This window comes from Mauremys mutica, chromosome 1, assembly GCF_020497125.1.
Source record: "Mauremys mutica isolate MM-2020 ecotype Southern chromosome 1, ASM2049712v1, whole genome shotgun sequence".
Classification (NCBI taxonomy): Eukaryota; Metazoa; Chordata; order Testudines; family Geoemydidae; genus Mauremys; species Mauremys mutica.
The window spans coordinates 58569781-58594699 of record NC_059072.1 but is presented as its reverse complement, the minus strand read 5'-3'; the positions used below and the strand labels follow the sequence as shown (position 1 = coordinate 58594699).

General features: G+C 41.4%; 1 long non-coding RNA gene across 2 annotated transcripts in view; it reads right to left on the bottom strand.

Moving 5' to 3' along the window:
- LOC123378610 overlaps window positions 1-24591 on the bottom strand; it is a 108024-nt gene extending 83433 nt beyond the window's left edge. For both annotated transcript variants that reach the window (XR_006582674.1, XR_006582675.1), the window contains exons 1-2: window positions 24364-24591; window positions 1859-1924 (exon numbers count right to left, since the gene is read on the bottom strand). This is a non-coding gene — a long non-coding RNA (uncharacterized LOC123378610). The remainder of the gene's footprint in view (window positions 1-1858; window positions 1925-24363) is intronic.
- Window positions 24592-24919: the final 328 nt, after the last annotated feature.

Genomic DNA, 24919 nt, shown 5'->3' with positions numbered 1-24919 from the left:
AATTGCTCCACTTAAGGGCGATTGGTGAAGTATTAGCCGTAGATCAAGTTAGCAAGGAAGTAGGATATGCATGCTGTGCCCCAGGTAAATTTTACAGTTTTGCTCTCTTTGTCCCTTTGTTTAGTTCCTGCCCTCTTATCTGTATAAATAAGATAGTTTGTGTCTTACATGGGGCTCACATTATCTGGGTGTTATTAGCAGAGCGCTGTGCTAATAAAACAGAGTGGTCTGACAAACTGTGAGTCCCGAGTCTAACTTTGACACTAACTACAGCGCTAAGGGGTGTGAATTTTTCATATCCATGAGCAACATACTTATGTCAATCTAAATGTTTTAGAGTTGAATAGGCCGTAGTCCCTGTACATCACCTCCTTTCTGAATCCCAGGGTGAAGAAATATTGCTGAGGAAAAGAGGCCACAGCATCACTGCAGCTGTAATGGTCTCTTGAGCCCATAGACCACTGCGTGCAATACAGAACTGCCCTGAGGCAACTCTAAGTGGTGCCCTAGACAGAAATAGCCCCCAAACTGGGGGCAGAAAGGTGGCTTAGGTATACCTTTGCCCCTCACCCCTTCTACAGTCCTTCCCTGAGCACAGCTGAAGTGGAGAGTCCAGTCCCACATGTCTTAGTTCAAGTAACTCTTTCTTTCAGACAGCAATCTTAAGGAGATAACCCCTGTGCTGTAATATTAAATCCATGTATATTTGCATTTTCGCAATTACTACATTCTAAGAGAATATTGTTAGTGTCACCTGTCCCTAATATGTAAGAAAGTGATTGGTCAATACAATTGTACACATACAATTGTTTTATGTAAGTTTTAGTGACAATACATAGAGCAGCATAGAGGACTAATGACAGCAAACAATACCAATTAAAATAAGTGCCATTTTCTGCAAGGTTCTGGCATCTGTTTGGATTCCAATGGAAACCTAAACCAAACTAAAATATGATGTGGGAAAAGCACACCATAAGGAGTCTGAATGGACCACAGTTAGGTGAAATGTACAACATTTTGCATTCCTCTTGCATTGCTAGGGGAAGAAATGAATCTGTGGGATATCTTGGGAAATGTTGAGTTAGTTGACATTCCAACCCTCACAAGATATTTTCTTTTTAAATCATGCATTCAACGACAATGTTTTTGGACGGTGCCTGTAGCAGTGTATTGTTTGTAACATTCTTTTAAGGACTTCATCTGGAGCCCACTTCGCATAAAATTATTTCCTTTTGCTTGTGATCTTATACCATACTGTTTTGTATTTTTTCCTGAGTCCCTATGTTCCTTGTTATCTTCATTGCTGATTTCAGGAAGAGATGCTGTGATAATTGCTCTAATTGGAAACCTCCACGTGCTGTCAATTATTGTTATTTCTCAAAAGTTAATGACTGTACAGTGATATTTAAAACCAAGATTATTAAAATGATAAAGAGAAGGAAAGAGAAAACTTATTTTAGAAAATATTCAACACAAAATACATATTAATTGGGCATGGTTTTGCATAATGTCCATCATGACAGCTTAGGGCCTGATAGAAAACCCACATAATGGCAATGGAAAGTCCTAATTATTTCAGCAATATATTCTTCCAAAACATCCAGTTCTGGCCACTGTCATAAGTTATCTGACTGGATGAATCATTGGTCTGATTCCCTATGACATTTCCTATGGTCATAAAAGCTAAAACATAGCCATTTCAAGTATGCTGCTTTCTGGTAGTTACAGAACATGAGCATATCCTAAAGACTCTCCTGAAAACTTTTGTTCAATGTGCAACTGCCATCAAAACATTAAACAAAATTCTATGGTATATAAAGATTGGGTTGGAAAATAACACCAAAAACATTAGCCTTACCTTGAATACTGTGCACAAAACTGGCCACCTCACCTCCAAATGAGTATAGGTGATTACAGAAGGTGTCTAGAGATGGACAATGTGAAATAATTAGAGGCATGGAAAGATTTCTGCATGAGGGGAGACTGAAACAATTGAGACTTTAGGGAGAAGACAAAAAAGAGAGACTTGATCCAGATATTGAAAATAATGAATGACAGACAGAAAATAAACTGGACTCTCCAGTTTACTCTCTTTCATAATACAAGAAGAAGGGGATTTCTAATGAAACACAACAATTTAAAATGGATACAGTGAAATGCTTTCTATGCCCTGCATAATTGAATGGCGGAACTAATTGCCTCAAGTTATAATTGGCACCGGGAGCTTAGCAGAATTAAAAAAAAAGGATTAGATATTGATAATGAAAACAGCTAAAAGTACATTAGACAAGATGAAATAAATATGGGATATAAACATTCATGCTTCAGGAATAAACCAATCATTCATTGATCTGGGTTAAGAAGAAACTACCTTTATAGACAGTTTTTTCCATAACTGTCTACTACTGGATTTCATGCACTTTCCTGAGAAGGACTGTGAATGTGTGGGGAATGACATTGGATGGGACAGACCCACTGGTCTCATTCAGTAAGTAATCTTGACCCCAACAAAGCAAGGTACTTGAGCATGTGTCTACAGATTTCATAGGCATTTACATGGCCCCATTACCATTGTACCTAAGCATCTGCTAATATTTAATGTGTTTATCCTCGTAATACCCCTATGAAGTAGGGAAGTGCTATTATTCCCGTTTTACATATGGGCGACTGAGACACAGAGAGAGACTAAGGTCTGAATGCACAAAAGAAGGCAGGTGTTGCAATGCTCAGCATCATAATGCGTAACTTTTAGGCGCCTGGGAAAATCACTGCGATTCACAAGGCTGAGTTAAGTGCCTACGTTCCTCTACAATGAATAGGGAGAGATCTATGCCTTAGACTGCGATTCACAAAAAACAGTATGCTAGACAAGGAGTCACCTCAATTCATCAGTGGGAGATGCCAATGAGAGGAGCGAGTGCTAAACCCCACCCCTGTCACTGGGTACCAATATCTGCTTAGCAAGAAATGTGGGGAAATCCTTCACTTTCTCCTGTTGGAGCTCTTGCACTGTGACTAAACAATTAAATAGCCAATGGAGCAGGGGGGCTGGATCCTGGGTCTCCCAGGTCTCCCTTTTGCTCTGGCTCTAATGACTCCTAAGAGAGAAGAGAATGAGAGAACACACACATGAGAATGAGTCTTTAGCTTGGTGGTCAGAGCATTCACCCAGGATGTGGAAGACCCAGTCCCCCTGCTCCAGTGATGCTAATTCTTTTTTCATAGTGCAATAGCTTCAACAAGGGAGACTAAGGGAGCCCCACATCAGAATTCCCCAGAGCCCAATGGCAGGGCCGCCCGGGGGGGGGCAAGTGGGGCAATTTGCCCCAGGCCCTGGGCCCCACAGGGGCCCCCACGAGAGTTTTTTGGGGCCCCTGGAGCGGGGTCCTTCACTCGCACCAGGGGGCTCGGAAAACTCTCGTGGAGACTGAGGCCCCCGGAGCGTCTTCCGCTTCAAGTCTTTGGCGGTAATTCGGTGGCGGGGGGTCCTTCCACCCTGGGACCCACTGCCGAAGTGCCCCGAAGACCCGTGGCGGGGAGTCCTTCTGCCCCAGGACCCGCCGCTGAAGAGCTGGGTCTTCAGCGGTAATTCAGCGGTAGTTAGTCTATAAGGTGCCACAGGACTCTTTGTTGCTTTTACAGATCCAGACTAACATGGCTACCCCTCTGATACTATCTTCCCCTGGTTTGTGAATTGCTCTGGGACTTAGGCAGGAAATAGGTACCCAGGGTACCCACAAGGGGGCAGCAGTATGAATGACCAGAGGTGCCTAGAGAACTTTTACTGAGAAAACATATGTGCTGAGTAAGTTGCCTAAAAGTTTTCAGCAGGAGTTTTGTGCATCACAAAACTAAGTCTCAGGCACCTAACTCTTTTTGTGTATTCAGTGACTTACCCAGGGTCACAAAGAATATCTTTAGCACAGCATGGAATTGAACTTGTGTCTCCATGTCCCGGTGAGTGTCCTAACCACTGGACCATCCTCCCTCTCTTATAGCATGTACATTAAGTTATGATATAACTTTAAGCTTGTAAATATTCCCATTTGAAGTGACTGGGGCTATATAAGCAATTAAGGACCTGGCTGAATCCAGGTCTACAGTCCAGTGTTGCTCCTCACACTCTACCAGAGCTACACTTTCTGCTCTCAGTAAATACCTAGCTTTATTCACAGCATGTGCCTATTTACGTAATGTGGTTTACCATCCTCTTACTCTGCATTACTGTTAGAAAAAACACAAGAGCCAAGTTTGGGGATTTTTCTCTCCAATCATCTGTCACTTGCTCTAAGCCTGAGGCTTGTCACTCAACCCTCATAACCAAGTCATATTCATTGTGAGGTAAAAAAAGGAAAGAGCTGACTCTTTGTCCTACACTTACAAGCATACGTTCTCAATGACTTTTCAGCTCAAATTTCCATGTTTTCTTCAAATGTGTTCCTCAGAGTTAGCTTGGTCATTTCCTTCAGAAGATCCAAGAACAAGCCTCTCAGGTTGCTAACAAAAACCTTGCAAGATTTTATTTAAGAGAAGTCAAAAAACAGCTTGCTGCAGCTGCTCTAACTGTAAACCAGGTTTGTGGAGATAGGAAGAAAGCTATAGAACAGGATTTCAAATGTGTGTCTGTAATACATACATTTTAAAATAACATACTACGAGTTCCACGTCTTGTGCCAAGAATACAGACTGAAGCTGAGAGATTAGAAGCCTGAATATGTGGCTAAAAATATCGGTACAGATGGGAGGGTATTATAATTCATTATGTTTCTTTTGAAACAGATGGAGCATACGCAGTATTGGAACTAATTTTTTGGGAAAATACTAAGCTGTGCAACTCTAAATTAAAGACTAGGCACAACAATACATGCAGTATTTGTTTATTTCAGTAATCAAGACTTTTTTTGATAGACAAATATAGAAAAGCATTTGAAGCCGTTTATTTAGGAGCTTATCTGCTCTCATGAGTAGTCCCAGGGCTACATCCAGAAAGGGCACTTTCGGTGTTGCAGTGCCTAACTTTAGGCATTGCAGCCTATGTTAAGCAGAAATTAGGTTTTGGCCTAAGTGTAAAGGTGTATGGTAAATGGATGTTCCTAATGTAAGTTAGAGATAAGCTGGAAACAGTAAGATGGGAAAATTGAACTTAGCGAAGACATGACCCTAGGTTATGCTGTGGCTATATTTTGGTTATAGCTGGTTTTAGAAAGGTTTTTAAAGAGCATTTTTAAGAACTGTGAATGTTTTATTAAAATACTATTTATAGGGATAGTATTAGAAGGACATGGGTGCTGATGTTAATTTAAATAATGTGTTAATATAAAGAACCATCAACGAGGTGGTGGAAATGTGAAGATGATAATTAGTATATTAATTAACATTAAAACTTCTACTACTGACTATAAAAGGAGTAGTTTTTGTTAAAATTAGTAAGAACGCCAATTAATATCAAAGGGGTACCATTAGCTTCTAGGTTTAAGTATAATTGTAGTATTGTGTAAGTGGTAACTGCATGCTTGTTTGCTTAACTAATCATTTTTCTTTTGAATGAAGTTTGGTTTTATCATTCAAAGTGTCACCCAGTGGTCATTTACTAAAAAAATTGCTCTCTTACATCCCACATGAGTGCCCCAACCACTGGGCTATAAGGGATTTTAGGGTAGAAGAAGGTTTCCCAGTCTCTCCTGTTGAAGCTGATCAACTTTGTACAACTACTTAAATATTCACTGGAGCAGGGAGACTGGATCTCGGGTCTCCCAGGTGGGTGCACTAACTACTGAGCTATAGAGTCATTCTCACTCTCTCACTGGCCCCAAGACTATTTCAGTATTTCATACATATTGGAACCGCTTCAACAGGAGAAAATGAGAACAATTCACCACAGACAATGCCATAGGTCAGGGAAGTCACCCGAGGGGCAGGAAAGGGGACCTGGGTTCAAATCCCTGCTTAGAATTAGGCCAAGGGGAGACTTGAACATAGATTTCAAACATCCTAGGAGAGTTCCTGGTTCATGAAGGGTATAAAAGCCGTCTCATTACTGTTGTTTTGTGCAGGGTCCTGTCTGGTAGCTGTTCTTTGAGAATACCTACCCGATTAGGCCTTGCAGGCAAGATAGGGTTAGGGTTAGAGTTAGGTTCCTTGCAAGATCATGCCCCCTAACCCTAACCCTAACCTGCTGGGGCTTAGGCATGGGTGAAGTTTTGGGAGTCAGAACTGAGGTGCTTTGTGCATGCCCACCAGCAGAAATTTATATGCTTATAGGGTTAGGTAGCAACTGAGCAAAATTTTGAACTTACGGGCCTAAAGTGGTAGCTGGCTCCCAAAATCACCCTAAAATTACAGATGTGCTTAAGTCTTTGCAGGACCAGAACCTTAATTACCCATTAGCTCCCTTCAAGCATTAACAAATATATTCCATTTTTCCTTTTTTTTGTTTTTTTTAAATTTTCCCAGACTCAGAACTTGCCTCTCAGCCTTGCAGGGTGATTTAGGGTTTGATCATGAACGATAATATGATTAAATTAGGAAAGGAAAACTAAATGTTAGTTTGGCAGAATATCTGGAAAAACTTCCTGATAATGAAATCGTTTTGACCATAAAACAGTCTCTCGTGGGCAATGATAGGAACACCAGTTCCTGGGACAAAGCACTAGACAGAATAAAACACTGATATAGGTCACACATTGTAGGGAACATTCAGGGCTATGAAATAAACAATGTAATGGGCTTTTCCCATCTCTAATGTCTGTGATGCAGTGATTACGATTCCAGATCTGGTTACAGCCTAGTGACACATAAGTATGTGACCCCCTCAAGAGGGATCATAACAGGCATCATGAGAAACCCAGCTACAGCAAAATGAACAGAATGCCTTCGTCTTAAAGCTCTGAGAAAAATCCTTAAAGCTAGGACTGGCAAACCTAGCTAAGGGCAACACTGGGAAGCCTGGAGTCCTCCCTCTCTTCCCTGGATGGGGGTACAAAGCTCAGGGCTTTTCCAAGCCAGAATTATGGATAAACAAACCAAATTTTCTTCCTACCTGCACTCCTGGGATGAGCTCCCTGAGCTTAAAATCCTGCTCCTACAGCCAACCTGAGCAGCTCAGCAACTGGGCATTAGTGGGAAAGAGGGAGGAGGAACAGCAGCCTGTGCCATCCCCCTCCCCAGGTCTAAGGACTGAAGTAGTCTCTGCCCGCTGTTATTCTCTCCCCCTTCAGTCTTGTGACACAGAAAAGCTGCATAATGGCATCTTCTCCATCCCTCCCCCAAAGAGATACTGAACAGAGAACCACTCCAGGGATGTGGTCTATAGCTATAGCCATATAAAGTACAGACCTCCCTTGCATGGGTTCCTAGCACCGTGCTCCAGCCAGCTTCCATGACTCCTGTATCAGGGAGCTACAGCTGTGAACCAGATTTGGGCAATAGGGCAACATGAGCTGGTGAAAGGTGATTTGCTCAAGCAAACTCACAATTTTGGGGTTTGATTTAGGCAACTCATTTACTGCTTGTTCAAGCGGCTCAGAAAGATCCTGCAGAACAGACGCATATCATCCATTTGTCATTATTGGTGGCATGAAAGGAATCATTCAGTGGCTCAGTCAGAGCAAGAGCCTAAACACAGAAGTGCCAAACTGAAATACTCGCCCTTATTTGATAAATCTCCCACTGTTTCAACTATGATCAAATAGTTGGTGACTGATTAAACTATATTAGAAAGAGAATTCTTCCATTTTAAGGTGTTCCGGTCACCGTAGCTATAGTATATGTAAGATTCAACCTTTCATTATGGTATTTGACCTGCAGATATACCTCTTGCAAAGTGATCTCATCCATTACTAGTCTCCAAAGAAGAATGAAACAAAAGTAGTTGATTTTTTCTCAACTGAATTCTGTAACCCCCAGCTGCTATTCAATTAAAACAGAAATCCTTTGTGATTAGATTTTTTTTTATTTTGTTTTAAGATTTGCCTCTAGCTGTAGAAGGATGTGAGCTATTCCAGTCCATTCAGATTCATTCAATTGCCAAATCAACAAACCGGTATTTAATATAGTAAATACAACCCTTTGTGCTACCCTTCAGTTTGTCACATGCCTCTTTGCCCTCAGGATACATGGCTGTTAATAGGTATAGCTACTCACATCTTACTGTTTTCTGTTCACTGAACCATTGCTATCATTCCGGTGCTGATAATTGCTGGGAGCATTTTGCTTACAGACATATTTATTGCATGAATACAACTACTAGTGAGTTGCATCTGAAATATGGATTGGATGACTCATCTGTTTGTGTATTTGTCAGGAACAGTGGCATGAACAGCTTTTCTAGAAACCTCATCATCCAGATAGATACCTTATTCCTTCCAAGGATAAATTATCATTTATGCTTTGGGCAAATAATCTGATCTATGGGATATTTGTGATTCAGCAATGACAATGCAGCACCCTGGATTTAAAAATAAATAATTCATAACCGGAACTACAAAAAAATGCTAGAAAAAGAAGACTAAAGAGAATATACAGATCCCTAGAGAGAAACAGAGAATAACAGATTCAAGGAAAAGGAAATTTACATACCAGTAGAGCTGGTCAGAAATTTCAAATGAAAGTTTTCACTGAAATTTCAACCTTTTTTAACACAATAAAAAGAAAGAAATTGTGACAAAAGCATTTTAATTTTAGGGGAATTTTCCATTATTTGAAGTTTGACAGAATTTATTTTTAAATGGCCTGTTGGTTGCTCTTCAGATGTTTTTCCTTTGTTTTGGTTTTTGCATCGCCAGCTTTGACTAGTCAGCTGAGCCACATGATAACATTTTCAAAAATTAGAACATTCATTTTTGAAAGTTTCTCATTTTGAAAAAATCATTTTTGTTTAGGGAAAAAAAGGAAAAAATGAAGAAGTGAACTATAATGAAAACACTTTGAATTTGCTAACATTTCCACAGGTTGTTTTTTTTTGTTTTATTTACATTTGTTTTTATTATTATTAGTCAGTCAACATTAATTAGTAGTGACACATTCCTCCCAACATACTGGGTCACCTACTGACCCCAGTGAAGTCAATAGGGTCAGGATTTTAATCTTTGCCTTTTCATTGCACTCTGGAGGAGTTATGTACTATGCTTCACAAGTCCCAGAAACATTTTAAAAGCAGTATACCATGCAAGAATGACCAACTTAGAGCATAGACCCCAGCATGATAAATTGAACTTCTAAGAGGCCAGGGAGATTCTGTTCTCCAGCTGTTTGAAACTTCAATAAATTCGAAGGAAGCAGAGTAGAGTAAGTGTATGGACAATATATTCTGAAACTTCCAGTTATTGGTAAGTAACACTCCATTCTCCTTTCTGATGCAGTTCAGCACAGTAATTAAACATGTGACCAGCCCCACTGAATCAGTGGAACTGTTGTTATTACTTGCACTGCCATATGCCTCAGTCATTGAAAGGACCCCATTGTGCTAGGCACTGTACAAACCCAGAACCAAAAGTTGGTCCTGCCCCAATCTAAGTATTGCAGTCTGTAATCTAAGCATAAAATAGGACGCAAAAGATGGACACATACAGACCATGAGAGAGTAACAAGACAATATCAGTCAGCAAGATCAGCTGGGTATCAGTGCACCAGCAGTCTACTCACATGCTTAAAGTTAGGCACATGCTTAAATATCTTGCTGAATCAGGACCTTCTAGATTTGCCTTCCCAGAGCTATAGGAGAAATCCGGTACTTCCTGATTCCCATTCCAATGCTTAAATCACAAGACAACACCTCTCCAAGGGGTGGGGGGGAGAAGGAATCAGCTATTGATAAAATCTTACTTTAATGAGCAGTTTATGTGCTTCCTCAAATAGTGTTGCATACGAAATTGCTACGTGCTTTACCAAGTGAAAATCTTTTTGCCCACAGACAGAAGAATTTACTGCATCTTGTTTGTTGTAAAAGAGCAACATGCCTAGGACAGACATGGCACGAGCAGCCACTTCTCCTTTACACCTGCTTCTTTGATTGCTCTCTTTACCAGAAGTTTACTTACAGCATCTGCTACCGCTTCTAGCATAATTTGTTTGTCCTGTCACTTGGTGCTGCCTCTGTTAAATTAAGACATTTTTTGTAGGTTCCATGTCGATGCTGTAGGAAAAGATTCTCATTTCCCCAGGCCTTGTTTCCCCCCACTTATCCTAGGAGGAATTCACTCCTATGCTGCAGCCATTATGAGCCAATGGAACATACACAAGGGGGAGAGTACTGGTACCGGAACTGCAAGTGTTCTAGGGTGCACCAGGGACAAGAAGGACCATAGTGGAGCATTCCTATGCCCTGGCTACTCTTCAATTGCAGCGAGGCCTACAGGAACCATTGCAATCATGCCTCAGGTTAGGATAGTCCTTGTGGCTGCTTTATCCTGCTCTGAGAATATAACTGGTCCCCTACAAGCCCACAATCGGAGATGCACAAGCCACATCCTATCTGGCACTGAATCAGATAGGAGAATGAATTCAGCCCTCTATTCCTTGTGTAACCCTTCTGCCAGGTGGAGCCAGAAGCAACAAGGGCCAGGTTCAGTATCTAGTGGTTCCTTTTCAACAATACAACACAAAACAGGCTCAAGCCCCCACCCAGTGATCTGGGACAATACACACCACCCCCTGGGTGCCTCTAAGAGGCAACACTTCCCCTCTCACAAGCAGAGTCTGAGTGTAGCAAAAAAATTTAATAAAAGGAGGGAAGTAACTCAGCATTAATTTGGGAAAACACCACAACTAGGATTCATAAACATAAACCATGAGCAAAAGACCCACCCACCCCAAATAAGGTGGGCAGTGTCCTTTTCCCCTCGGGTTCTTAAGTCCAGCAACCCAAAAATCCCTTTAAGTGCCCGTCCCTTCTCTGCACCCCACTCACAGTCGCTGTCCTTGGTCAGTGCAGCCCCAGAGTTCAGAGGTTTGTCTGCAGAGTTCACCTCCCACCCTGTATGGAAAGGGAGAGTAAAGAGGCACCTTACATGCTCTGCTGCTCGGGCACTAGCTCATCACCCCAGCGGACGATTGCCACGCCTCTGAAGGGCTCTGTTCTGGTCCACTCCACCAGCCACCCTGCTGGCCATGCCTCTCCACTAGCCTTCCAGGTAGCCACTTGCCAAGATGTCTTTCAGGGCCCTAACTTAACACAGCTCTCAGTGATTTCAGCTGTTAGCAGGGTAGCCTCACTGTGAGTGCACACTGGGCAGTCTCTTGAAACAGAGACACTGTCTCAAAGTAGGTCTAATACTTTGACCTACTCTCTGCAGCTCTGCAGCATGTAACAAGACTCTCAATTGAATCTAAATAAGCTCTTTTATTATACCATGAAGAGAAGAAGGGTCAAATCATGTCTAGAACCATTAAACATAACCCATACCACCAGATACAAATGCCTACCCACCCTTTCTCAATTCATTGAGCTTTGGAACCCATGTCCCCTGCCTAACGAGTGCCCCTCAGTTGCGGGTGAGTCCCTCCATCAGGGTATGCCAGCTACAGTTCTGCTGCCCTTGATTCACACAACAAGGATAGCAACCCTTATTACACCTGCCCAATAAGAAGAAGACTGGGGATCCAACACCAGGCACAAGTGATGGTTTGGGTAAGCAATCTCATCATGCTGAGCACCTAGGCAGTGTGGGTGTGTCCATGCAAACAAGATCAGCTCCTGAAGTCTTTTTCCACAGCTCATCACTAGATGTCAGGGTAGAGCTCATTCAGACTCTGCTTACACTTGTAACCTCAGTTCTGCAGTTGTCAATGATCATTTGTAGTCACAGCCCTTCTCCTTACCCTCTGTCTGATCCACCCTTTAAAACTCAGTAAGTTTGGGGAGGGGAATCTCAACTATTTTTTTCAAGCATGCAAAATATATGAACAGCTCATTTATAAGGATTGTATTTGCCACTGCACTGAAGATTTGTCCCCATAAATTCTCAGGACTTTTTTTTTTTAAAGGATCACTCAATGCACAAAAAACCACATTTCTTGTGTACAGCAGGGGAGGAGGGCACTGACTAAATAGAAAGTAATGGGGTGGGGGTAGAGCATGGCTCATTCCCATAATACTCTGATTAACCCAGTTAACCCTATCGTAATTACTTTACTACCCTTTCCCCTTCAAATGGCCATTTCAGCTCCTCCCTCTCACAGCTCTCCCCAGTGTGAGTGATCACTGTTAAGTGGATAAGATGCTTCATGTCAGCAGTACTGCCAACCACAAGACAGCAAAGATCATGAGTCTGACTTCCTTAAGAGATCAAAAATCAGTCTGACTCCCCCAAATCAGGAGATTTTTTTAAAAGACTATATTGTGTGGTTTTGGTCTGTCTTTTTATTTTTGAACTTTCCCTGCCCATTTGTATGTGCGACAGTTAGTGTTGCCCACTCTCCCAAATTTACTGGGAGCTTTCACATTGCCTATCTCCTGCCCAGCAATAAATTCTGTTCCCTATAGTACAGCCCCAGCCCCCTCGGTTTGGCTCCCACACCATCAATTCAACCCCCAACTCCCCTTTCCATCAGACCCACCTCATTCATTTCAACAATCCCAGCCTCACCACTGCTCCTCCTAGGGCTCTTCATACACCCCCTTATAGTCCGGGGAGGGGGAGCTCAGGGCTCTTTACTCCCCTCCACCTCTTCCTAGCCAGCTGCTAGAGGCAGGAGGAGCAGAGGGACCAGCCTGGCTGTTTCTCACAGAAGAGTGGGAGGAGAGAATGGTGTCACACTGGGTTCCAGACTCTTTGCTCAGGGGAGAGACTGTGCGGCTTCCAGCAGAGCTGAACTTCGCAAGAAGGCTGGAGCTTCTCCTGTCATCACAAGATGGGCTCCAAAACCCTTTGAAATTCCATCACTTGTGATAAAGTCCCCAGAGTTGGCAATACAGTGTCAGAGTGAAGAGAATTTATCCCTTAGTGTCCAGCTTCCCCTCCTTTCCACTGCTTTCTTTTTGCTAACTGGTATATTGTTGAGGGTTGAGAAAATTCAAAACTGCATCAGCTAAAAGCAAAGGTTTTACCTTTGTTGTGCAATCAGATAAGACAATTCACCAATTTTTCTTTGCATGTGGAGCTTTGCCCCACATATTTTACACACCCCTGTTATGGTTTTTATTCAGTGAGAGAGTGAAAGATGCTGGTCCTCCTTTTAAGAGTAATTAATGATCAGCCAGCCAGAATTCCCCGATGTTCCTCAGCCCTTATTTTGCTAAGAGGACCAAAGATGCAAGTTTTAAAGCAGTGGGGAGTCCAGATTGGCTGTTTATGGCTTCTGACATGATTATCTGGCTAGATTGGGCTTTGATGTTGATGTAACAACAAACCACTGGGACCAAAATTGTTGGAATAATAATATTCCATACACCTGTTATGCTTCATGGAGTGAAGGGTATGGGAGTTAAAGGGGAAAAGATAAAATGGCTTTTAACTATTCTCTTATTTTCAAATGTATACTTAAAAAAAATCTTAGGCTTTAGGTGCAACTGTACCCTAAGCAGGAACTTTTTTTCCCCACTTCAATCCTTGTCCCTTAGAGGATGATGTTCTATGGGTGCCAGAGACAGACTAGCAGATGTAAGCTGGATCCACTGAATTTTTAATCTTATTGAAATTGATATGGGACCTTTCATCCAGTTCCTGTTTCAGACCTTTTAGCAATAGGTCAGTTACGAGGAGACCAGCTGCTTCCTTGGAGGTGCAGAGCACAACTGCTGAGCTGCAAAGTGCCTGTAGTGTGTCTCCAGTCAGTATTTTAGAAAGCAATTACCACATCCCCTGACAGCCTAAGCATGGTGCTCTGCAGTACTTGAGAAATGGCCAGGATGCTTCTAATTAAACTATGACTTACAACAATCTGGGCTCATAAGAAATAGGAGAAGCAAGAGATATGAATAGTCTAGAAAAACTACAGAAAAAGAAAAATGTTTAAAACAAAACAGATATTCAAAATAACATAAAAAAGATGTTTATAACCTTTCCCTTACTATCTTCCCTTAGTGTTTCATTAAGAACTATATTTCAAAGTGGAAACATCCTTCTGCATAACCACCTCTCTTCACATATTTGTTTTAGAAAGGATTTTAAAAATTAAATAGCTATTCTCTAATAGCAATACGCCTTCTCGGCATAGGTATTAATAGGTTATTAGTGAATGTAGAACTGAAGAAGCAGTTTGTCTTTGGCTTGTGCTTGACCACACATAAAGAGTGCACCAATGACCTACTAACACATACTGAGCCAAACTCAGATTTGGTGGGTAACACATATTGGTAATTGTGAGTGACCCTATAAATGTTTAGGAGTCAAAATTAGTTTAACATATACATCCTTTGGTGGGAGGGAGGGCAGAAAAGGGTGCAAGTTATTCTAATTTACACCCATCTCTGAATTTAGCACGGTTCATGTTCATTGCTTTATTAGCTAGGAAGAAGCTACAGTAGTTTTTATTTCTAAGATGGAATGTTCCATTTCAATAGGTGAATTAGGTGTGCTCTCACTTTTGAAATTATATATGATTTATAAGTTACCTAACAGCCAAGATACATTATCCAGTATAAAAGTATTGATTTGTTCTGTTCTCACACTTGTTCCACTCACAAGATGACATTGTAATACTGTACGAAATAACACTTAAGACTGCAGACAGTTGGATCCACACAGGCATCCCTGTGTTTGAGTGATGCTCCCAAGTCAGCCCCGACACAGAATCTGCTCACAGAAAACCAACTGCAGGATCAGAACATAAGAATTTATATTAATGAATGATCACTGGGAAAATTTTAAGAGTATTTTTGTTAATAGATTGCTAACATCAATAGTACAAGAATTAACTAACAGTTGTGTGCCATGCATTTGTGAAGCGCCTTTCTGTTATAATGAGACTGTACCAGAGCATTTACTATACCACTAGATGGTGCACTAATAGTGGTTATATACATCATGCAGTTATCATGACATCTTTCATTAGGCATAATATGAAATACCACTTATTTGTATATGTACATACTAACAGATTAGAAATAGTGCAGGCCGATAGTACTGAGGAATAGTAGTTTAATTTTCTTAATTTGTTATATTTTACCATCACAAATAAAACACAGCTCTTGTGAGATAGTATCACAAATGTCTCTGGCTCTGACATGGCACCATTTCCCTTCCTCTCATTTTTGATCCTATCATAAAACCATACCACACAGCCTTCATGTCTTTGAGTCTAAATATCAGCAAGATTCATAGAGTACTTGATCTGAGAATAAGTGGGTAAATTAAAAAAAATTACCACAAGGCCACTGAATTAAGCCCATGTCATAAAAGATTTTGTTGGAAAGTCTGAAGACAACATTGCTAACAAGCAGTCTATTACAATACATTCATATAGCAGAGCATGGGTTCTAACAGAGTATTATTAGTGAATCAGGATAAACTTTGATGTTCAAGATTGCACTCAGCATGGGAGTGTTGTCTCCTCATCCATGACCATTTTTAATAAACGTTGCTTGCTCGTCATTTAAATTGAGCCTTCAGTTATAATGACCTCACTGCACATTAAGCGGTGGGATCTATTGTCTGGCTTGTTGGAAAAGGTATGTGCCCCTTTAAGGGCTAGAGAACCAGGCAGTGACTTTCTGCTGCAGTGGCAGAGTAGATCAGCATGGGGATGTGACCCATCTCTCTCCCCAGTTGACCAGAAGAGATGGGGGACTATATAGGTCCATGCTGGGGCAAAGTCCTCTTTTACCTGGACCAGGAGGAGTAGCACCCACCTTCCCTGCCATGGCAGTGGAATGAAATACCAGGTTTTGTCAGGATCCGCAGTGGGCATTATGCTAGTTGCTCCTGTCTGGTGGGGGTTGGGAAGGAATTTTTTTCCTCACCGCCAGATTAGCCAAGGAGAAGTGGGTGAGGTTTGCCTTTCCCACATCAAGTTCGGGGGGCTTAGTTGGGTCTAACATAAAATGGGAGTTAGGCTATGATGGTGCAACTCATTATGTAGACATGGGGCAGCTGTCCAGTGTAGATACTTCCTAGGGAAGGGACACAGTGATCAAATAAAATGGATTGGTAAAGGATTTAAAGGAGGTATTCTTTAAAGAAGCAGAAATGGGAGGGGGGGTGATTTGGGGCTCCTATGACTGGTACAGCAGGGTGACAATCCCCCCTCCTTTATAGGCCTCCCCTGAGGGGAAGAGGATGAGGTCCCAGTAATGGGTTGGCTATGGAACAGGATGGATAAGGGGGATGACTGACAAAAGCCCCCAAATATATATTGAAATAATTATGGAATTACCTGCACTATACACTTATCTGTCAGGTGCTCCCTGACATTTAAGAATAAAAGTTGCAGCCTAAGTAAATTACATCTAGTGCAGGGATCGGCAACTTTTGGCATGCAGCTCGCCAGGGTAAGCACCCTAGTGGGCCGGGCCGGTTTGTTTACCTGCTGCGTCTGCAGGTTCGGCCGATCATGGCTCCCACTGGCTGCGGTTCACCATCCCAGGCCAATGGGGGCTGCGGGAAGCAGTGCGGGCCTAGGGATGCGCTGGCCGCTGCTTCTCACCACCCCCATTGGCCTGGAGTGGTGAACCGCGGTCAGTGGGAGCCACGATCGGCCAAACCTGCAGATACTGCAGGTAAACAAACCGGCCCAGCCTGCCAGGGGGCTTACCCTGATGGGCCACATGCCAAAGGTTGCCAATCCCTGATCTAGCGTCTCCTCTCCTTCTTCCAATGTGGCCAGACAATAGGTTTTTTTATAGCAACTACAGGTAGATCATCTTTAACTAGTATCTCTGGTTATTACAGCAAGATTAAATGCTTTAGAGCCTTTAAATATGCACAGACATCATTTCACTCATCACTGAAATTAAGCCAAAACTAGAGTTAGCGTTGTTATTAGTTTGAGGGGGAACAGCAGCTGTTTTGCAGCACACCAAATCACTAAACAACATATTAATCAAAGAAAGTGAAGAATTGTTCATATCCAGTTTCAAATGCATGACAAATTAGGTAGGCGGAATGTTGTTACTCAAGTCAAAATTTAATATCACTGAGAAACCATGGCACCTTTAATGCCAAGTACTCAGGACCTTGATATTCATCCAATGGCATTTTGACCTCGGTATCATGTTCGGGTATTGATTCTGTATTGACTCAGAGAAGAGAGTCACCTGCCGAATCACTAATAAATCTTCTTGAAGAACCCTGGGTTCTTCCTTGGTAGTCCCTCATTACAGTACTACTTAGCTTCTGATATCTGATGCAATTACCGTATTATGCCGTAATAGATCACACCATAGGACGATAAGAGTCAGATACATGAGAAAGAAGGCAAAAGATCTCTGATATTTCCATTTAAGGAACTGCCAGTCTGACACCAGAATCCATTGAGTGTAAATATGCTTTATGGGGCAGGGAACATTTCTTCTTCTGTTTGTGAGGTACTCTGAACAATCCTGATCAGGGCCTCTTTGTGCTACTGTAATGCATACACAAAACAGAACAATGATAATAATTAAGCTGAGTTTTAACTCTTATTTTCCTGGTGAGCAAATTCTGCAAAGCCCCAAGAATCTTCAACTCCCATCTGGACCGCACAGAGGTTTTTGGGGGCCCGGGGCAAAATCTGAAACTGAAGCTCACCCACCTTTCCAAAACAATTACCATGGAGACAAAAGAGTTTAAGAATACTATTGAAAACTTTAAAGCTGATTTATTATCACAAGAGACAAATCACATCATGTTTATCTTTCTTGCTTTTTTTTTTTTTTAAGTAAACACTTTTATGACACTGTCATAATTTAGGTTCCTTGCAAGATCATGCCCTGTTGACAGCATCAATAAGGATTATACATGTTTTTGGGCCATGGCAGACTGGAGGCCATGGTTTTGGTTTTCTTCAGGGCTAACTTGCTAAAGAAGCACTCCCTTGAAGAAACTGCAATAGGTATCAAAATGAAAATCCTTAGAGTGATGCAGGTCTGTGGGAAAATATTCTGTAGTCTCTTTTCATAAGTCTTGCTTAACAACTCGATTGAAGTCACTTTTCACTTTTCCAATTAGTGTGTCACTCAGTTTGTTTAAAAGGCAAGTTTCTTCAACAAAATCCTGTTCCCAAGTTTTGGACAAAGTGTTGGTTGTTGAATGTAATATTGTTATGGGTGAGTATGAAATGGATGAGTTTGGTCATATGTTTGGGGTGGATATCTGAGGGTTGTCCATTATCTTGTAAATACTGAGGGGGGCACTATGCCATCATTTTGTGGCATGTTGTTGTATAGGGAGATGACATCCATGGTGGCCAGGGTGGCGTTTTGAGGGAGGTTGTTAATGTTGCGGAGTTTGTGGATGAAGTCAGTGGTGTACTGACTCTTCTTGTAATTTCATATATGTGTGTTTAGAGCAACATAAAAAACATCAACCCTGAACTTGGTTTCTTGGTTTTCATGGTCATACATGGTGGTCCTGTCTTCATCAGGGAATGCTTTCCTCTTTCTGATTCTTTTCTTCTTAAAATCTTGTTCAAGGCCCAGGCCAGCTGCTACAAGTTTTGACACACAAAGAATCAAAGGCCAGGATTCTCAAAGACACTTAGAAGTGATTTTTCAGCCAGGAGTCCAGGGAGATTCTAATGAACCCAGGAAGCTGAGTAGCCCATACCATCTCCTCAGCTGCCCCAGAACCTGCATGGGGCATAATAAAAAGCAAAAATTTCTCCCGCCAAACCCACAACCAGGGTCCAGCGGCAGCAGCTGCAAAAGGGGAGGCTGAGCCTCCCCTAGCTTATTATACCTGCCACCCATGATTTTAACCATTCAGACAAACAGTTCATTTTGTTGCATAAAGCCACAGACAAGTCAAGTTCTTCCCTTAATTTCACCAAAAGCTTGTAGAATTTCCCTCACTCTTTTTGCTAATGGTTTCACTGCGTCAGTTCTTGTACCCCCCCCTCCCCCCCCCGAGTCTGCGAGATATTATTCAATGACTGGAACTGAACAAGTCCACTGATGGACTGGTCAGGGAGACCAATCATTTTGTACCTGTGCTTATTTCTGTTGAAATGCAAACAACCTTTAATCTTATTCCCCACGTAGGAATGATTTATATTTAGGACTGTAGCCCACCTTCTTACTACAACTCAATACGAGTTTATTTAAGCTGGAGCACCTTGCAGAGCTCATTAATAAATAAAGGTTCGTGCTATTCAAGAACTGTGACAGTCTCACACACAGGCTTCTCAGAAAGATCCTCCATCCCACACAGAGTCCATCATACTATTATAAGCATTTTCCCCATTTTATTATCTTTCAAATTCATATATATGCAGTGGCTGCAGAGCATCATATAAAGTGGAGTGGAGCATGGTGCCCTCCTCAATCATACCACCACCATCCCCCACTTGTCCTTCCTCTTCCCCTCTTAACTGCACCTCATCCCACCAGTTGCCTAATCCCCCAACCCATGAGCCTTTATGCCCTACCCCTCCAAGGAGCCTCAGCCCTCGAGGGACCCCCCCTTACTGTCCCCTCCTAAGAACCTCTGCCTCTCCCACCCTGCTCCTTACCTTACTATACCCCCCCGCTGGCAAGCCTCACCCTGGGGTGACAAGTCTGACCAGCTTCGCAGCCAGTCCCCAGTGCTGACAGGAGCCTCTGTGGTTTTTGAAGCTGGCAGGTGAGAGTCTGGCACATAGCACATTGCAAACACTGTAACTTTAGTGGTGGTGTGACACCATTATGTGGTTGGTCACACTGCCACTCACTCAAATTTGGCCCTGCCCTCATGTTCATCACTTGAGTGACATTGGGACTCCACATGCTAAGGCACAAAACCACATTATAACCTGACCAGGCCAAAAAGCATTTGGGCCATGGCCCTTGTGGCCCACCGTGGCTCTGCAGCCTATGAAATGTATATTTGGGTTGTGTACAGTAGACATGTTTAATCTAATAATCGTATTGCTTCAGGGACTTGGGAGACCTCTCAAGTGGGCCCTCACTTCTGCCCTCTCTCCCCAGCCAGGTGGTCCTGACTTCTATTCAAGTTATCCCCTTTGAATAGTATTTCTATTTTCATTCTGTCCTCAGTGGATGTAGCGTAATTCTCCTGCTCTTCTCATAGCCTAGCTTATAAGGTTAAAAACGTATATTTTGATTCACAATCGCACAAAAGGTTAAATGTTGTTACCCTTTTTGCCCCAAGTGGTTGGCCAATATTTGGGACCTCCCGAGTTGTTTCTGTTAGGAGGAGAAATTAATGATAGTCAAATATTTCATGAGTGCAATCCTACTTAGTTACAAAGAATGTGTGCAAAGTCCTGTTCTCCTGAACACAGCAGGGCTCTGGCTCTGGCTTTGGCCACCCCACCCAGGGTGGCAGGGCTTGGATGAACTCAGGCTTTGGTCCCCTTTCCTGGAGTCATATAGTAATCTTTGTTGTCAGAAGGGGATCGTGGTGCAATGAAGTTCGAGAACCCCTGCTCTAGATGAAAGACACCTGCCTTCCAGCATAACAACATTCTTCCAGGGCTTCCTTTATAATAGGATAGGGTTTCAAGGCTTTTAAAAAACACAATGCCTACTTTACAATTGTGGACTGCAACAAAAATGCTGACAAACAAATGACTAAAATTATGGATCAGAGTTTTTTTAGTTAGGATTTTTAACAAAATGTTAGGTCACTGATACAGCATACAGGGGCTGTGTCTTCTTGTATGTTTGGAAAGTACATTACATATTATGAGTGCTACCGCTAAAAAAGGTCATAGGGCATTAAGTGAGCTGAAGCTGGGTTAAAACAATGAGATTGTAATAGCTTCAAAAGCTAGGATAGCCTGAATTTTCTGCTAATTGCAATTCACATTAACCTCTACTTGAATGTTACTCAGCGCACCAGGGAGTTATTTGCATGGTCTCCTACCACAGTTGGTCCCTGCATGATTTTGAACACTTCTTGATCAGTGGAAAATTCTATGTCCTTGCATAAACTCTAGTTCTGCTTTTCTTTGGTTCAGTACTATTCCGTACTATGCTAGTTAGAAATTTGCAAACAATGCCCTCACAGACTAGAATAATTCCAAACCATTTAGCAAGCTTTTCAGTCAATCTTCCTTTGTATAATGAATGAAGAATGCAAATGTAACTATTCACAAAAGCAATATTGTGAGACAGTGATGCGATCCATTGTTCAGAGCACAGTGTAACATGTTTTATGGGGGAGTTGTTTTTGTCAGTGAGTTTCCTTACATCTTTCAAGAAAGAGACTTCTGTATAGGTATTGAAGCCTATAGAAAACATAGTACTACAACTACAATATAGGAGATTTAAACTGAGATTAGTTGGATAAATATACAAAAATTAATGAAAATCCAGCAAAGAGATTAGCTGGACAAATATACAAAAATCTGTGAAAGGTTGTCAAGTTTATTTGCTCATTAAAATAATCCTAATCTGGTTGAGTTCATTGTGGGTAAATGTAACATGTAATACTGTACATTGTAATTTAGCATAATAAACTTGAATGAACCGGTATCATCTAAAGCACTATGATGAAGTAGTAAGATACAGGATGGTAACAAAATGTGCGGATTAAACCTGGTTGGGAGGAAAGAGGGAGACATTTTCACAATTTCCCACCACCCTGTCATTGATCCAAATGCTACCCTGTCATTGATCCAAAAATGAGGAATTTGTCGTTTTAAATTATTTTTAATTAACATTATTATTATAATTATTTTTTCAAAATTCTAAATGTGGATACGATGAGTAAAGGGAAACAAATGTCTGCCTAACAAGAACAACGGTGGACCCAATCACACCTTCTTATTCAAGCAATCCCAGGAAAGATAGTCTTGTGATTGAGGCACTGGATCTTGAGGAGGTTCTTTGCTTTCTATGTGCCTCAATCCCCCATCAGTAAAATGGGGATATTATTTCCTTTCTCTATTTACACTGTAATCTCTTTGGGGCAGGGAATCACTCTTATTCTTTTTCTAAATAGGGCATAGCACAATGGGGCCCAGATCTTGATCAGGACCTCAACCATACTATTATGACTGATGGCAAAGGAAGTGGAAGGGGCTTTGAGGAAAGAAACTCTGCTAAATAATGTTTTAGTTAAATATTACTTTGTTATTGTTTTCCCTTTCTTTTATAATTACTTCCTATTGTGGGCTAATCTTACTCATGTCTGTAAATCAACTGTGTAGCCCATAGGGCTAGCTTGCTTTTATTATATTTACTGCCTTGCCTTTATTATATTCTGCCTTCATTATATTCAGCTGTAATGCAAGGAAACTGCAGGCCTGTAAAACTTTTAGCTTAAGGAAGTTAGCATAGTTTGCATAAGTGTGGTTAAGTGGGTCTGTAACCTTTGGCATAGATAAATGGTTTAACGGTTACCTTTAGATTTTAGGAACTAAGGATAGTTTGCTCAATTGGTAGGAGTTAGAATTTACCAGTAAATTCTACTGCAAGGAACATGGAAGTAATAGCCACAATTCTGTGTAAGCAAGAAGTGACAGGCATGACAATGAGCTAAGATGGTATTTAGACATATCAATATGTTAACCTATAGAATAAGTACATCTCAACATTATGTGAGTGAGGAAGTTAGATTTGGGCATGGTGGGTTGGTCAGTAGTTCAGGCACTATAATAGGACCACCATGTGGATGAGGCTTTTTTGCAGGTCTCCATCTTTTGCTGTGCACTTTCTACCATCTGACCCTTCAACTCATTGAGGAACTTGGGCCATTGTAATCCCTGGTATGCCAGAGACAGGGCAGGTCCTTTGTCTCTTCTTACCAGGTCCTCAAGGAAGGGTGTGAGTATGCAGATCTAAGAGCTTATGCAAAGAATGAAAGCACAGAGAGCCTCGGTACTGTATTCCTCTTATCTTTTGATGAGGCTTGGAGCTTTTCTGTCTTTGTCCATTGTTCTAATAAAGATATCTAAAGGATTTACTTTGTCCTCGGTGTGAGTGTCCTTGCCATCCACCCCAAGGCTCCCCACAAGATATTGAGCTATGTAGTTTTAGTTCTGTGTAGCCAGATTCTGGGGCATTGTACATCAGTACAAACATTAACCTCTAAAAGGGTCAGGCAACAACTGAACTCAAAGGGACTGTTACAGTGCTATAAAAATTAGGAGACTATGGCAACACCTGGATCAGTAAAAGAAGGTGAGTTTAATCCATAGTTAGACTATAAGCTCTTTGGGACAGAGGCTGTTTTTCATTCCGTGTTTATGGCACCTAACACAATGGGGTCTTAGTCAGTGATTGGGGTTCAAAGGTGCTATGGTAATTGAAATATTATTATAATCATTATTTTGTTCTTTCTTTCATTCATTCATTCGAGGATAAGACTTGTACTGCTACTGTAACTCCTACTGATTTTCACGCTATCCACTGCAAGAATGGTTACAGTTGTATTTTCATTAGTTTAGTTCTACACAAACTGTAACTTCTGCCTTCAGCCACTAGCACGTGCTGGTAATATATACTCCCCTATGCCTTCTGCCAATCAGAAAAACACTGAGTGAGGCTGCTTCATTCTTCAAGGAAGAGAGAGGATTTTTGTAATGCATTACGTTCCTTTAGCTGTGAACATAAATGTCTTTGACAAAATGGGTTTTCGGTACCAACAGTATTTTTATTTTAATGTGTCTATTGTTTTTTAACTGCTTCACTCTTTGACCTAATGTCATCATTTTTTTTCCTGTAACACAACAATTATTTTATTTTCTTCTTCTCCTCTGTCTGGAGCCAACTCCTGAAAATTGAAGGTGAGTTACTGTCCTTATTCTCCCCTCCCCTCACATGATACATGCTGTTACCTTCTCTTCAAAGAAGAGAACATCACAGAACCAGACTGGATTGCAAACTATACCCACCTTCCTCCATCAAATCTCTGGCATCTCGAAGTAGTATACATATAGAGGCAGAAAGAGAGAGAAATGACTATCTATGTACAACCTCCTAGGGTAACAGGGTTTGATGTGATCAAAAGACAAACCACTAACATTTAATGTCCAAACACAACTACTTCCTGGAATGCAGGAAGCCTGAACAGACCAATAAAAAGATCTCAAGTTCTTCAATATCTTTAAAAAAATAAAAAAATAAAAAAACCAGCCAATTATTTACTATTATATTCCCAGAAACTTTCCTTTCTCCCAAGAAGTGAAGAAAGAATGTGCTAAATGGGCTTCCCAAACTTTCCTTCATACAAACAGCAGAGCTGTGGCTGTTCATATCATTAGAAACAACTAGGAGTCCTTTGCTGATACAAACTAACATGGCTACCACTCAGAAACCTGTTCAAGTATATAAATAGCTGGTACCTTTGTATTAGTTGAGGCATCCACCAATACCGTGTACATGATCATTGGAGGCATCTACAATCCCAGCAGAATTCTCACCAACATTTTCTAAAAAACAGAATAGATAATATTCCCCTAAAGGAATGTTTTGGTAGGTACTAGAATAATATTATGGACCGATTTACAGACCACTCCAAAACCCCTCCAGAAAGAATTACTCCTTCTCCTCATTGACACATCAGGGAATCTGTGAACTTGATAACTTCCCACTAATAAGCAATCTGATACCAGCCTGATAATCATTATTTAACTATGTCATTGGTTGGGCAAGTTCTGAGCCAAGACTTCAATTTTTTTGCTAAATTCTGTTCATTTTGTCCCTGGGGCCAAATTAAGTCCTATGTCTGGGAACTCAGTCCCTGAAATCAAGCAAGTACATTGGGAGATAAGCTTTTTCACTTTAAAAAAAAAAGTAATTTTCATGGGTGCAGAGAAAGGCTTAGACCAAGTATAACCGATATTGTAGAGTATACCTGAGTCTGCAGGCAGCCTGAACCGAAATCTCAAAGAGGCATGA